The sequence below is a fragment of the Ostrea edulis genome, chromosome 8 (genome assembly GCF_947568905.1).
Source record: "Ostrea edulis chromosome 8, xbOstEdul1.1, whole genome shotgun sequence".
Classification (NCBI taxonomy): domain Eukaryota; kingdom Metazoa; phylum Mollusca; class Bivalvia; order Ostreida; family Ostreidae; genus Ostrea; species Ostrea edulis.
In genome coordinates, this window is record NC_079171.1 from 25960768 (window position 1) to 25974787 (window position 14020).

The 14020-nt window shown below is 37.6% G+C and overlaps 1 long non-coding RNA gene across 1 annotated transcript; it reads right to left on the bottom strand.

The window, feature by feature from the left end:
* Positions 1 to 9082: 9082 nt before the first annotated feature.
* On the bottom strand, positions 9083 to 10670 carry LOC125662314 (uncharacterized). The gene is made up of 3 exons (XR_007365312.2): positions 10017 to 10670; positions 9854 to 9907; positions 9083 to 9563 (listed from the first exon to the last, which is right to left on the bottom strand). It is a non-coding gene; the product is annotated as an uncharacterized LOC125662314 (long non-coding RNA).
* Between the last annotated feature and the right edge of the window lie 3350 nt (positions 10671 to 14020).

Sequence of the window (14020 nt, forward strand, 5' to 3'; positions counted from 1 at the left end):
TTCGACTCTAACAGAGAATGATCAACTTTGGTGCTAAATTTTGTAACAGTTGCTGTTGATGTATTTACATCGGAGCCCGATAAAATAATGGATGAACATCATGACGCTTAGCCAGAATGGCATCTATTCTTTCAAAATGTTGAAAAGTTTTACGTTTCTGCCCAGTTTTAGTTTTATTATCCCTCAGAGTTTTATGAGAAGCGATTAAACTTTTCCATTTGCCTTCCACTTTGGTTTGCGAAAATTCAAAGCCACCATTTTTTAACCCCTGTGTAATTAACTTCCAAATATCTTTTTTCTTCTTTCTTGGATCCTCCATTTTCTCTTCATATTCTTCATACAGATGAATCAAAATCTCAATGGCTTCTCTACTCCAGCATGCATTGTTACATGATGTACTAGTAGTCTCACCTAAAGAGGTACTGGCAGAGGAATCTTCAATATCGCCTGAAACAAAAATGTTTACTTATGTAAAAGGAAAAAGAAGGTTAAGAGTTTTATTCTCATGGGGGGGGGGGGGGGGGGGGGGGGCTTTTGCTGTCTTGAGGTCCCAAGTGCCTTCTGATTTTATAACACTTGAAATATGTCTCCTATGTAGTCAGTTGTACTACTTTTTCTGTCCTTTTTAATGAGGTAAAATGAATAATTCAAAATGACACAATTTTCAGGATATACGTTCTCCCATAAAAGATAAATATTTTGTTTTATACGTCTTTGAGAGTGGAAAAATTATTACTTGCTTCTTTTAACGACCACGATTTACCTTCAATTTGAAAATTTTAAGGGGGGGGGGCGTGTTCTGGGTAATACCAACCTCCCAAACAACTATAGAAAGTACCAAATAGTTTAAAATATCCAATCATATGTATACATTGAGTGTTATGATTAAAAATTCTGCAAATGCCTTCAGTTCTGCATTTCCTTGAATGCAGACACATATCTACAATGGAAATTTTTTTGAGGACTGCCTAAGTATATATATGTCCAAGCAAATACAGTGTATTCATAAATTCCCTTAACATCATGAATTGTCTAAGAAAAAAATCCAACCAATTAACTTGCTAAATATACTTCCTACAAATCCTTTAAATTTTAGCAACAACCCCCCCCCCTTCTAAACATTTCAATATTTTTTTAATAAATCCAGTTTCTAAAATAGTAATTTGCACCTTTCCTTTACTTACTTGCTTCATCCTCAAGAAAATTTGTACATTAATTTGCCATGGTTGCATTAACTTTAGATGCCTAGCTCTCCTCATAATTTTTTCTCATTTGTGCTAGTAATTCTTCATCTGGAGATATAATAGATAAAAATGCAGTGATTAAAAGATAGAATATCCTATTATTTATATCAGAAAATGTTTTCACTACTTTGAATCTGCATGACAACCGAGATTATAATATTATTCTTATTAATTAAATTCGGCAATCTTTTTGTAGTAAAATACAACAGCTAAATGCCTGAAATCAGTGATATCATATGGACAAATGTGTTTGGATTCAACTATAAAAGTTGTACATTTCATCTGCCATTTCAAAGTTTAATTAATCTGCATAACACTTACAGTACCTATCACTTTCATTTAGAATTTTCAAAAATTACCTCCATTCTCTAATCTTCTTATTGTGTTTTGGTCCAACACTTGCTTAAAGGAGAAGCCATCCGGATAATTTAGCTGAACTTCTTGCCAGAACCTGTAACAAAATGCTATGCAGTGAAGAGTACAATACAATATGATATAATATATATCATATGCACGTGATGAAACAGCCCGTTACTGTTGGAGGAATTTCGGACTCACTCAAAGCAAGTCCATAGTAAAAGTTCTGAGCGTCTGTTTGACGTCATAAGCTCAGGGAAAAAAATCCTTATCTATTCTTATTTCAAATACATCTATTTTATTACGAAATACCTTTAAAATAGCATGACAAAAAGCCAAGTGAAAAATACTTACGACTTGTACTCGTCTCCCTCCGTCATTTGTTTTCGATCACATGATCCTACTCATCGCGCCTTTTTCTTCGACGAGATTTGTACTCTACGGATTTTTGTTACTCATCACGAAATACCAGTCGAATGAAAATTTATCTGAACAATTTTCTGTTACTTCAGAAAAACGACCAGTCGAAAACGTCTATTCTTAAACTGTTTTTTCGTTCTTGGTTGCGTTTTCTTGACTGGTACTACTTGCTGTTTCTTAACTGACTTTCTCCCCGTTTCTTTCCGACTTGGAAAGGGAACCTAACTTATCTATAACAATCCTAACATCCTAACTCTAATCATAAAGTGCTCGCTCAGCACGTGCTAAATGAAACCTAGAATGCCGTGTACCTTGAGGTTGGCATTAAAAGCAGAGATAAAGTGCCATGAGGCTTATCCCCAACCAAGTGAAGAAAACTACACAAACACGGCTTTAAATACCCTAGCTATGCCCAAAAATAAACGCCAATAGATATCAAAGATCCTAAGGCTAACTTAGCCAATTAGAACACAGCTATCAAAAGTACTACGGAAAGACTGCCAACATGGATGACACTTCCTGTTTTAAAAGTAAAACATGTGGAAAGTCAACACATGACCTAGCTTATAAACGACTAACAATAAAGGGGTTTTACGTAAGTAATAACTGAAAACTCAATGTAAATAACATTATCATACTGAAATACTAGCAAATAATAAGTAAATATAAATTACGAAACCAGGGCTATGGAAATAAAAATCCAAACCACTACAAATGTAAGAAAAATCCACCAGTGGTTGTGTATCTGCACAAAACTGAAACAATTTTTTCTCATTTTCAGTGGAATTTGAGGGTATATATTTCGTGTTAAGACGTTACAGCAAATTAATGTTATTTTTGAAAATTACACACAATAGAGCTTAATTAGATAGCAATGGAAATTAAATGAATGTACACATTTTTACAAAGGAAAATTCAACATTTACTGACACTCACGTCTGTGCACAAATTAGGATGTCTTGTTGCCATGGAAACACGAGTCAAAGCACATTTTTAAAGGTGTCATGATTAAAGGACTGAAGTATGTATACTTAGTGTAAAATTTCGTCCAAAAATTTGTGTCGGTCGTTTTCCACATGCTTTGATGCTTACAGAAAATGTCTCTTAAAACTATTGTTTTTAAACAGAATCTTAAATTGATTACATCTGTAATTTGCGTTTGCCGGAATCGACACTCCAGATGTCAGAAGGAGTATTTCTCCAATCTAAGAGCAAGAAAAGGGCCGCCTTTGTTAAACTGGCATTTCTTCATGAGATTCTTTGCAATTTTAACTGCATTCTCAACTTTCCCATTAGACTTTGGGTACAATGGCGATGACGTGATACTCTTGGAACTCAAGTTTTCTGAGAAATAAGCAAATTCCGTTGTCTGAAATCAAAACCTCAATAATTCCGTGTCTGACAATTTGTGCTCTGACAAATTTGGATAATCGGATGTAGCTCAGCTGTATACCCACAGATATATGCATATCACAAGATTTGAATTTCATCGCTTTCAAACTCGAAAACTACGCAAAATATTTCATTTAAAACACATTTAAAGTAGTTTTAGGCATAAAAAGAGTTAATTTTGATGAAAAAATGAAAAAAGTTTAGAAACATGCGTTGTGTCCTTTAACTTCTAATAATCTCTTGACGATGAAATCGAAAATCATTCTACCTCCGCCTGGACAATTTCAGAGAGAAGACTGATATTCGCGCAGAAGATAGAGAAGAATTCAATACTTGACAAATTAATTCTGGATACATTGGCGGAAGGAGTTCCTAAACATACTTCAGACGAGAAATAAGTGGTCATCATCGAAACGTGACATGGCAGTTGGTGACATGGTGTTAATCAAGGATGACAACTTACCCAGAAATCAATGGCACCTTGGTCGTTACATAGATGATCATGGTCATGTGAGAAAGGTCAAGCTACCTGTTGGAAATCCTTCTTTGGACAGAAATGGTCGACGACAGGAACCAACTTCTTACTTGGAACGACCTATTTCACAAGCTGGTCCTGCTGCACGAGACAGAGGAATTCCCCACCGAGGAGCCAAAATGACAATTGTGTCTTTACAAAACATTTCCTTAAAATGTATTGAAAACCTTTCTCGAACTCCTCCTTTTCGCATGCATGTAGATAAAGGGATACTCTCCGATATGAAATTCCTAGAAAATCTTTGTCAAGGTGAAGATTCCAATGGGTTGATGTCCCTGGAATGTATTTGGCCAAAGATCCATCTTTATTCAACATAATTTGGTATTTGGAAGCTCTTTATTCACAAGCCGATGTTTTTCCTTTGCTGCACTTGTTAAATCATCAACATCACTGCTTGGGAGGGTTTCTAGGATAACGCCACTACCTCTTATGTACGTAGGCGCTCCTGTTTCGCATCTCATCAAACCTACAGTTATCTGATTAAAAACATAACGAATATTTTCAAATAAACTAATAGCACATGAGTACAGATCGTACAATAACTATTGTTTATGCTTGATAAGGTTGGTAAGTAAACCGATATTGAAAATGAATAATTAATCTGACCTTGGCGTACCCGGGAATAAATCATAAGACCCAAACCATACTGAAAATAAATAATTCGTTCCGTCACCCCTCCCGATATCGACAAATATCTGCAATATACTAAATCATTAAGCAGGGGTCTAAGTTGTTTTAACATAATGTGTTATTTGACGGATGTATATTTAATTGCTGTTATAAAATTTAAAAATTCATTTCAAAATTAAGGATGATCCCCCTCATCCATAGCTCTTATCCTTGGACGAATTTGGCTCCACTTGTTTGGCACGCTGTTTTTTGGCTATATTTAGATCTAAAACTTCATAGTTATTTCGGATTTCAAACATTTCGGTTGAGCATCACTGAAGAGACATTATTTGTCGAAATGCACATCTGGTGCATCAAAATTGGTACCGTATAAGTTTTATGCATCAGGCGAAACAATCTTGGAGATAATATTCGAAATGTTGGTTATTTCCGTAGAAATATTTAGTCCAAATATCTTGAATGCAAGGTGAAGATAACGAACAGCGATCAAACTCATAACTCCAATAAGCAATACAAAATAGATAGTTGGGCAAACACGGACCCATCAGCATGGACACGACAGAGGTGGGATCAGATGCCTAGGAGGAGTAAGCATTCCCTGTCGACCGGTTACATCCGCCGTGAGCCCTATATCCCTCAGGTAAACGGAGTTATCCGCAGTCAAAATCAGTGTGCCAAGAACGGCTTAACAATCGGTATGAAACACGTCAGACACCATTAGACTCGATGATAGGTTGTATTGACGAACTATATCGTTATAACGACCATAAAATTTGCGAAATGCTGACTTCAATCGAGAGTGTTGAAACCCCTGTACACTTACATTTATTCATATAAGGACTTTTTGGTGGGATCCCTTGTACACTGTTCCTAATTAATTCCGTCAGTGGTAAATTTTCATCATGAATCTACAAACTAACACAATTGATACTTGGTTACAAATTACTTTAAAGTGATAATGTACTGCTTGGAGTTGAACTTTTACCAAACAATGAATTCCTGTATCAAAAAAAGTAATTCAGGTGGGGTTTTTTCTTTTTGAGGTCCGTGGGGATCCGCGATAGAATAGGTCATATGTACCCCTTTCCTGTTGTAAGAGACGACTAAATGGGGCGGTCCACAGCATGTATGACCCGATAAAGAATCCCCCTGCTCGAATTCAATGGAAAATATGCATTTTTGTACCAACATTAATCGAAGGAAAATTCGTACTCGGCGACTTACTTGCTTTTGACATCTTAACCATCAGCTGATATCAGGAAACACTTCTTTCTGTTGGATCGTCATGTTAAAGAACCTGCTCCCTGTTGTTGACATTTTAATAGGACTTACGGTATGAATGTATCCAGTGACAGAGTCAACTGACCCTACTGAAACATCGTCAACCTTTCTTCTCTTCGACGATCCCGTGAGGATCCGGATTAGAATAGGTCCTCAGTACCCCCTGCTTGTCGTAAGAGGCGACTAAATGGGGCGGTCCTTCAGATGAGGTCCCGTTTCACAGCAAGGGTGGCACGATAAAGATCCCTCCTGGCTCAAAGGCCACAGATACCGAGCATAGGTCTAATTTTGCAACCCTTCACCGGCAGTGGTTGTAACGTCTCCATATGAGTGAAATGTTCTCGAGAGAGACTCTAAACAACAATCAATCTCTTTTCCGAGGACGCCATATCTACTTCTCTCCCACCAAGCTGTTGTAGCGTATGACGTTATGTTCTTTCGAAAGACTCGGGTCATTTCGTTAAATCTTTGAAATAAATCTGAGAGATTTTTCGCCCGTTTAATTTCTACACTACCGGCAAACAAATCACATGACATGTGTTCATTTGAAGTCTTTGGGTCAAATGTTGTTTGACGTGTTTCATACCGATTGTAACGCCGTTCTTGGCACACGATTTTGACTACGGATAACTCCGTTTACCTGATCAGGATACAGGGCTCACGGCGGATGTGACCGGTTCCCAGGGGATGATTACTCTTCCTTGGCACCTGATCCCACCTCTTGTAACAAAATTAACAATTAAAGCAAGTGTGGTGAAAAACATTAATTAAACTTTTGCTTACTTTGCTTGCTAGTTTAGTTTCATAGTTTGTTGATGCAAAGTCTCGTCAAATATTGACAAATACTGAGTGGTAAAACCTTTGGTTTATTCTGGTAGGTATGTTGTGTCCATATCTGAACTCTAGTAACTCAAAAAAGAAGCTTAAGTTCAGTGTGGAAGTTTGTTTTAAGTTGAGATCAGGATAAATTATCACCTGTTGTTTTAAAATGAAGTGGCAATCAAAAACGTACTGATCATAGTACATTTCAAGGTATTTATCAGATAAAGCTAATGAAGTGACTGTTGCTTATAAAAATGACGTCATAATAGCTTTAAGAATATGTGATAGTCATTGTTTGAAGCTTGGATGGAGGGTGAAAATCGAAACTGGAGTAGATGATGATGTCGCATTCTGCTGAATATCTTCTGCTTGTGTCCCTCTGAATGTTCTTCAGGGACGCTGTGCTTATGTAAGCGAGCAAGTTTCAATAGGACAATGGATAACATCGTTTTGTCAACAAAAATTGGAAAACTACAGTTACATGAAAGGTGAAGATAACGAACAGTGATCAGTGTTGTTAATTGTGCAGGATGGAACTTTTGTTTGATCTCGCAAGAAAACAAAAACCAGTTTGTCACGTAAAAGTTCCGGTTGATTTAAACTGGAGCGATTGAAGTAATATTGCCTGATGAATATTGTACATGTCAGATTTCTCACCTGCTGTGACACGGGACCTCTTTTTTTTGTATTTTAAGAAGTTTTAGATTGATGACAGAGCCCCACTTGATGGGGTCAGCTCCAAATTTGTTGGGAACTAATATTATGGGGCCCCACTCTGCCCCCATGGGGTGGATTTGGGGCAAAGGGTTAAAAACCCTACTTCGGCGTGACCCTTTTAAGAGTGTGACTCCAAACTATTGTCGGCCCCTCTAGGGATCTACCCTTCCGGGTTTCAATAGAAGGCTCTTCGAGGGGTTCAGGGCCAAAAAAGGGGTCCCTGGGTACTTCTGGTACTGAGTTATAACCAATCTAAAGTTTTGGATTTTTAAGGGCGATTTTGGCTACATTTAAGGTCTACTTTGGCTACCGGAATAACAGCCTTCTTAAAAGATGGGTCACTGCCAAACTTTCGGGGTCAGAAGAATCAAAGATGGGGAGGGGCCTTTAGAAGGGTCGCCCTCGAGGGTTCTGGGGCCAGTTTGCCACCTTGGGACCGGAGTTTAAAAATGGGTCACCCTTCACTGGAAGACGTGTATCGATGGGGTCGAAGGGGCTAGAGCCCCCATTTGGGATGGGGTCTCAAAGGGATGGTTCTCGGCTCCTGTGGGGCAAATTTGCCCTCTTGGGGTCAGGGGTCCCCAAAAGTGGGCCAAGACTTTTTAGACTGCTGACTGAGCCCCACTTGATGTGGTCATCCCCAAATTTTGTGGGGGGTTAATATTATGGGGCCCACTGTATGAGGTCGATTTGGGGCAAAGGTCTAAAAACCCTACGCCGGCATAACCCTTTTAAGAAGGTGACCCCAAACTATTGTGGGCCCCTTGAGGGACCTGCCCTTCCGGAGTTCGTCCAAGGGGTCTTCGAGGGATTCTGGGTCAAAAAAATATCAAATGATGATAAAAATAACAAAATAAAAATTATATATATTAACTTTATATCAACTATATATATATATATATATATATATAACTTTGTATGAACAAAAAAAAATCAATAATTTAATATTATACTTACTGGAAATAAGACATAAAGTCATCCTCTTCTTTACACAATCTTCTTTTTATTCTTCTGAAAAGGGGATTTCAAAAATGTAAAAATAAAAACTATTTCCCAACTGAATTGTGAAAAATAAATAAAACCTAGTATCAGATTTTTTAAAATCTTGGGATATTTGTTTTTAAATTTTTCTATTAAAATTTATTTCATGAAGAAAATTCCTTTCATTCAATATATACAAGTCTTCTGTTTCACTCAGTTTTCGTTTTCTTGTCTTCATATTTGTTTCATCCCTACGATATTTAAAAGAAGGATTTACAGAGAAATAACCTCAAGAAAAATCAAACTGCTATTTACTACCAGAGTTATCTATCCATAAGCCATAACACACAGTCTTATTATCAAATCAAACTTAACAAAAACTAAAAGGAATATGTGATACCGTAATAAATGAAAACATGTACTAAAATTATAACTTTTTTATACTAGATAAACACTTAAATCCAAAAGCATTTACCCCGATATCAGTAGTATACATGTCTATCGATGGGGGGTAAACAATAAAATCACTGACTTTGGCGGCTATTTTTTGGGGCTGTCTATTGTTATCAGATGACAAGATGACCTACTTTAAACAATAGATCAAAAGGTGGAGATAGATCAAAGAATCAACGGTTGGAGGGGGTAAACAAAGGGGACAATTGATCAAAAGGGGAATACGAAAGGATGGGGGGAATGAATAATACCAGGAACAGATGGGGGTGAACAATATATCAAAGAGTGAGGGGTAAACATGAGATCTGAGGAGACAATACAATGATGGATCAATGAACAATAGATCAAAGGGTGGGGTAAACAATGGGGACAAGTGATCAAAAGGGGAATACTAATGGATGAGGGGGTGAACATATCCGTGATTAAGGTATATGACTTTTTGCTGCAAGCGTAATGATCATTCTTTCATGTGGACTATACTATGAAAGTCACTTCAAATCACTCAACCTTATCAGCGAACAAACACATTTACGACTGAAATCCATCCTACGTGTCATATCAAATCATCCGACCTGACGTTGCAAATTCCTTTCCATTGTATACAACGTAGTTCACCTGAGGTTTCGCCATGTGTTAAATTTACTCTACGTGTTAACGAATCTACTCAAGATCCATTTCACGTTTTGTTATCGGTTTTATTAGTTATCGTTACATGCCATTCCCCGCTCGATCTGAAAGAAATATACACCGTGTTTTAGTACTCCAATAACGACTATGGTTAGAACAAAACGGAATGTGCACGCACCCATCAATATGAAAATCTGAAAGTATATTCGTTCAATCTGATGATAGACACTTTATCGTAAATTAACGGATGACAATTTTAAATATACACTCGCAATGTAATTTCTTCTTATCAAGTATAACGCAGATGTACTGAATTTCACTGTCTTGAGAAATGATCAGATGAAAAGAAGTATGGAGATCGTGACAAGTAGTTAGCAGATTATATATCACTTACCTATTTGCGAACCTTAAAACGAGTGTTATACCCATGTACCTCCGCCTTCGTGATCTGAAGAAATGAATGGATGAAAATATAAAGCATCATACGTAATACGATAATTTATTACGAAAATAAGAATATAATTTTAAATGTATTTTATTAGAAGTTAAATATTTACCTTCAATCCCGCCTTCGGCGGAGAGGGCGCCGATCTGGTGGGACGGGATCGTCCCCGAGTATCCAGATTGACCAGACCTGCGGAACGTCTGGACGGGGGACTCCTGTCTCTCCTCCATGGGATGGCTCTCCGCATCCCCCTGGTTCCTCCTCACTGGAGTACGTGAGCACCGCACTCCCATACATTTAAGTATGGTGCGCAGCGCCTACAGCCAATTCTTTAGCTTCACGGACTGTAATGAAATAAAATAAATTAAAGGTACATACGTACTCGTAATCAATTTTTGTTTCTTTCCAAAGTAACATAGTTAGAGTATCTATAATGGCGTTATATAACGATTTATGTAGCGTTAAGTAATTTATTTCATCCCGAAAGACAGAAATTGGTCACAATAAGTTTTTCATTTCTGACCAATATTTAACTCTCGGAAATCTTCGGTTAACCTATTTGCATAATGTATGCATTGCGCGCGCCTTTTAAACACGTGATTACAGAGAAAACAATGGCGTCGGTAAGTATTGACGTAATTTCACTTTGAGTAATCTTTTGTATATACATGTATTGGAATAAGAACCTTTCCGATTAAATTCGTTTTAGTAGATCATGTGCAAAACACCAATTTGATGTTAACTTAGCTATAAACAGACGTGATGGGGGGGGGGGGGGGGGGGGGGGGGGGGGGGGGTTGGTTATCTATGACAGTGTTAAAACATTTCCAGAAGGTACATATAAAGTTGTATTGCCACATAGGCTGATGTACATACAGATACACTACACATTCCACATAACAAACATGTGTCATAAACATGTGTCACACATGTCATAACAGTCTTTGTATTAATCCACTCCATTTATGTTCAGATGAACCGCACATAAATAACCAAAGGCAAACATGTGCACATTTACTACCTAAAGTATGTCTGAAGCACCCGGGATATCCAGGTTGTCTTGTTGACAGTTATATAGAAAAAAGTCAAATTTCTAAATTGTCAGTCATATTTTATGTTTACTGTTGGAATGTTCGTTACTTTTCCTCAGACTACACTGTGGTAAGGGGGACTCGTTATTTCTGTCAGGAATCGGGCGTTATTGGATCCATTTGGTTCGTGATTCGAACGAATTTCAAATATATCCTCTTCGTCATATTTTGCAGAATCCGTCACTGCTGCTTAAAGTGTTTTGGTATCGTGTTCTGTTAATCAAGTCATCTTTATGTCGGAAAAGACAGTGTTGTATGGATGGTTTGCAAAGCAGAACGGGGAAGTATCATTGACTTCTCAAGCCGAAAATGACCACTTTTGCAATTGCTTTCCACTCCTCGTTTCACTTTAGTTCCAAGAGTGTTTTGTTCGTAGAATGTATTCCAGAATTCTGTAAGAACATCACGAGTCACTCTCCCCACTATTTCCACGTTTCCGTTTGACCGCGGCCATTGTTATTCTGTTACCGTCGGTTCTGATGTGCGAGGTTATGATGAACGACGAAGCGTTCCGAAAAAAGACAAACAAACTGAGTTAACGTTCCTGGACTTCCAGCGTCTTGGATAGTGAAGAGGTCACCAGAAGTTGACCTTTATACGATCCCTGTCAGACCCCAACGATATGATAATGAGTATGGGGTCTGATTTTAATCAGACTGCATTTTACATCAACCTGGAATAGAAAACATGCCTCTCTTTCCAGTTCATGACTGCATATCTCCATGGCATCTATCTGATATCAGTAGATCACTGATTTGAAGGAAAATATGATATATAAAGAAACAATAACATTTAACTTGTATATTTTTCCAAATGTATATGCAGGAATTGCCAAATTACAAGCATACACTTGGACTTTGGAAAACAGATATAAAAGTGAATGATAAACAGAATGTCAATGCTGCAATACGATTATTTCACCCAAATGTACAGCGTCATTTGAAATACTATAGTGGAGAAAAATACACTGGTACCATTAAATATTTGCATCTTGAAAATCTGATGTTTGAACTTTTTTTAGAAAGATTTATCTGTCAGTAAACGCATTTACAAGTTTGCTTCATCTCTCTAGATACGACATTGACAAAACTTTCATAGGTGATTAAAGTGCAGATGCTTTATTAGAACCCCCCCCCCCCCCCATTTTTTGTGATTTGCTGCGCAAATGAGGGCTACATCACTGTGACAATAAATATTTAGTGGGAACAATCATTAGAGAGAGAGAGAGAAATGTCAACCATTGTATTGCATTTATTTTGCAGCTTATTGATTGGAACCAGATGGGTATTTATGTAGTTATACTTAATGAAAGCTATTTGCATGGAGACATTTTTAATTTGACTAATAATCACCTGTGGATACCAATAGGGCAAGTACTGGCCCCAGTCTCTTCAATATCAAGAAAACATACCATTAGCCCCCCCCCCCCCTCCTTAATTTCAGTACTTGATCCTGCATTATAGAATTAAGAGGAGCGACAATCAGGACCACAGGGAGCCTGTCCATCCCAAACTTCTGAGGGTTGCAATTGAAAAATGATGCTTTTCCCGTATCCTGTTAGTAGGACATATATGACATATTTGCCATTGTAAAGGGCTTACAAAGCCTCCCATTGTCGATCCTTCAGTTCAAACGACACAGCCAGTCCCCTCTTGGTTTCTGTCAAATGTTTTTCATATCGTTCACTTTCATTCATTTTCACGTGCACAAATATAAAGAAAGATACATGGTTACATTTTCAATAAGACAGATTAAAAGTTATAATTTTGGAGTCTACAGAATCCGTGCTTGTTGTGGTCGTTGGCGCCGGCACAGACGCGAGAGAACCCATTCAATCAACATTGGCATGGAGTATGTGGTGGGATTGGAGGCGGGATCAAGTATTACCATTTTTCGGAGGTTCAGAGTAGAAGAGAGAATGATGTGTGGAGAATAGTGTTTCGAATCTGTTTGGTCAAATTTGATTTATAGATAAATGTATTACCGGAAATGTCGCAGACAAACACCATGTTATTTCGATGGTCCCTTAAAATCACTTAAATATGCTTGCATGACGGTCACAAATCTTGTATACTCATTGATGAGTTCTTCATTAATGATCGCATGAATGGAGAGACTAACCAAACGTTAATCAATCTTTAACATCCAATCTAAAGGAAAAATTTTAACTGATTGACTAATACAGTACACGACATGAGTTTTATGCGGTGGAACAGATTTGTCCCAAACACGGTGGACCTTTAAAATTGTCGGCACCTTTGAAGTCCTATTTCTTCCGCGCGAGCTAGACATTGAAGTCCACGGAGGATCTCCGTGGATGCCACCGCGCATCTCCGTGGACGTCACCTGTACCTCCGTCGGTGCCACCATGTACCTTCGTGTGATAAAACAAAGAAGTAATTTCCGAAATGAATCACCCAAAAAATCTTTTCGCTTGGCCAGCATGCATGTCCCCATTAATTATTTAGAAAATAGCTATAAATCATTCGATTCTTGTAATTGTTGTTCAATGTACGTTGGTGTTTTGGGTACATATCCGTAGGTAGACTTCCCTGCAGACGTTCACACCTTTTTACGAAACTCCCAAATTCTCGATATCCTGTATATAAACAACTGCGTTATTCCCACCATTCGTCGGTACATTGTTTCACGACACGTGCAGCACAATTTCACAAAATAAAAGGGTCATGAACAACGACAATCGCATGCCAGTAACTTCAATTTGATACATAGCAGCTCATAGAAATGTGTACCATAAGCAGTGGTTTATTTTTAACGTAAGGTTTTCATTGTAATTAGGAATAGTTCATTAAGGTCTGTTATAAACAAGTTCACATTGGAGATGAATTTCATTATGTACTCAACTGTGATGCAATGTGAGCAAAGAATCAAATTTTTATCACCTAAACAAATAAAAATTAAAATTATCTTTACTTTTAAACAAACCTTTAGAAAACTCCGTACTTTCATTAAGAAAATAATAAAATAAAATGTGCTCCCCTACCCATCTTCACAAGTCAAGGGT